Source organism: Ammospiza nelsoni, chromosome 1 (genome assembly GCF_027579445.1).
Source record: "Ammospiza nelsoni isolate bAmmNel1 chromosome 1, bAmmNel1.pri, whole genome shotgun sequence".
NCBI lineage: Eukaryota > Metazoa > Chordata > Aves > Passeriformes > Passerellidae > Ammospiza > Ammospiza nelsoni.
In genome coordinates this window covers 135,105,830-135,108,200 of record NC_080633.1, presented here as the reverse complement: position 1 = coordinate 135,108,200, position 2,371 = coordinate 135,105,830, and the positions used below count along the sequence as shown (strand labels likewise).

The 2,371-nt window shown below is 40.8% G+C and overlaps 1 long non-coding RNA gene across 1 annotated transcript; it reads left to right on the top strand.

The window, feature by feature from the left end:
• Positions 1-371: 371 nt before the first annotated feature.
• On the top strand, positions 372-1,774 carry LOC132084039 (uncharacterized). The gene is made up of 3 exons (XR_009420033.1): positions 372-558; positions 719-796; positions 1,676-1,774. It is a non-coding gene; the product is annotated as an uncharacterized LOC132084039 (long non-coding RNA).
• The last annotated feature ends 597 nt before the right edge of the window (positions 1,775-2,371 follow it).

Genomic DNA, 2,371 nt, shown 5'->3' with positions numbered 1-2,371 from the left:
GTTTTCCCGCCACAGCCCTGCCTGTTCTATTATCAATCTGTTAGGTTATATAATTCCTCCTCCCCTTTTTCCCTTATATGTATGCTTTTTCTCCTCCCTGGGCCAAGTCAATCACCTCCCCCACTCCACCTGGTATTCCAGAAGCTTCTCCTTTTTGGGGGTTGTGGTTGGCTGTGGTCCCGGGACCCCTCCCATACCTGGTACCTATTGGGCTCTCCCCTATGTCATTTGTGTTAAATTCATCCCCTCTTCTCCCCCCATTGGTCTTCTGTAAACCCCTCCCGGATCCACCCCCTTCCCTTTATAACCCTGAGGCACCTTTTGTTCTGTGTCATTCGCTGGTACGTCAGGGCATCCCTCCCTGGCTGGTATCGTGGGCTTTCCAATAAACCTATTTCACCCCCAGCAAGTGTCCAGCTCCTTCCTTCTCGTCGTTTAGCAGCGATCCAGTCCGCAACCAGCACAGCCCGAGGCCTTACGACGCCGAGGGGCGCTGGCAGGATGCGGCTGGGTGTCGGCCTTAACCTCAGCTAGCCGGACTCTGACCTGGAACGCCAGGTACACTTCGCCGCAAGTGCCCATGCCCATCTGCTCCAGCAGTTCACGTTTTCCTGAGGAAGATCTTTAGTGGCTGCTGGCAGTGCACCACCCAGGACCACTGTGGTAAATAAAAGAGTGCTGTTCATCATTGTGACAAGTCCATTCTCTCTGCCAGCAGAATCACCTGACTTGGGAAATGAAACTGTGGAGTTGTCAGAAGCAGAAGAATTGCAGGTGTCCAGATCTAGGAAAAGTGGTAAGTGTACTACGTTGGCTAGAAAATTTGTAAAATCTCCTTTAAAAAAAATATAAAGATGTGACTCTGCCAGGCCACAACATGTAGATGTTCTCATATCCTGCCTTAAAAGCCATTGAACCACACTGAAAAAGGGGCTGGTTGTGCTGCTTTTTGCATGAAAAGTAAAAGGACAAATGTTCTGAGGGAAAATATGTGCTACTTGTGCATGTGCTGTGCAGCTTGATTCATGAAGCAGGTGGGTTTGCCTCCTTCAGACTGATCACTGCCTTGCTCTTGTCCTGGCTGGGAGCCAGGTCACATCATCCAAGCCATGCATGAGGGAACACTGGGTCTGTGCCGAATCTAGGGCAAAAGCTGTTTCCCTACAAAGAGGATCCACATGCATCAGGATGAAATCTTCACATATTGTACCTTTACAGATGTGCAAAGTCCTGCAGCAATAGTGAAGACTCTTAAGTAACATCAGTACTGCAAAAGAATTTTCTTCAGTATTTACTACTGGCATTTGGGACAAAGGTCTTGGGATTAAATGGCTGTCTTTGCTTTAAAAGAGTTCCCATTCTTATGATACATCTGAAAACAAGAAGTCTGATTATGAGACCTCTTCCTTCAACAAATAATTGCCTCAAAGTCTGAATAATCACTTGGCAAGAAAAAGAATTGTTGTTAAATTTGTGTAATATATGCTCTAATAATATACTTATAAATTGGTGTTTTGTTTATCCAGAACTTATGATATTTCAGAAATACAAGTAACCCTTATAATAGGAAACTCAACTGTTTGGAATTCTCTAGGACAACATAAATTGTTCTAAATAGTAGTTGAGATATCTATCTACTGAAAGATTATTTTTTCCCTTTTTCCTATTTTCACAGCATAAAACACTGACAGAAGAAGGCTTCAGCAGTAGGAACAAAAATATATTTTAGTCCAAAATGCAGCAGCCTTACATGAAAGACAATTTTTTATGGGACAGCTACATAATGACTACTCTAAACCACTGTTGGACTTAAAATGAAATGCCCCACTTTCTCTTTGGTCTCCTGTGAATTCATTGAGATAGCAAAATGGTATATAGAGAATGTTCCAATGACTCCAAGAATACGTTGGGCCTTCAGGTACTCACTGTTCAGGATTAAAAAAATCAACTAAACAAAAAGTTTTAAAACAATATTGCAAATAAGTGCAATGCAGTGCTTCCTTCTGTTTACTCTTCCAAATGTGTAAGTGATACCATAATTTCCAAAATAAGTGAGCCTCATTATAATATTGTGGACTTTGGTTATAAAGAAAATACTTAGCTATAACTAATAAATTGATGGGAAATGTGTTAAGAGAGAATTATTTTTAAAAAATCAGGAAAATTGAATTACTTTGGAGATCAGAGCCAAAGAATCACAGTATCTTTATCTCTTGTATCAGAGTAGGTCACTTTTAATGAAACATTAAACTATTTTGAGGCATATTTTTCTTTTAAGTCTGATGGAATAAAAATATGAAATCAAATATACCTTAGTGAAGATGAAAGTTTGTAGAAGGCAGCTTCACAAAATACAATATTATTTTAAATA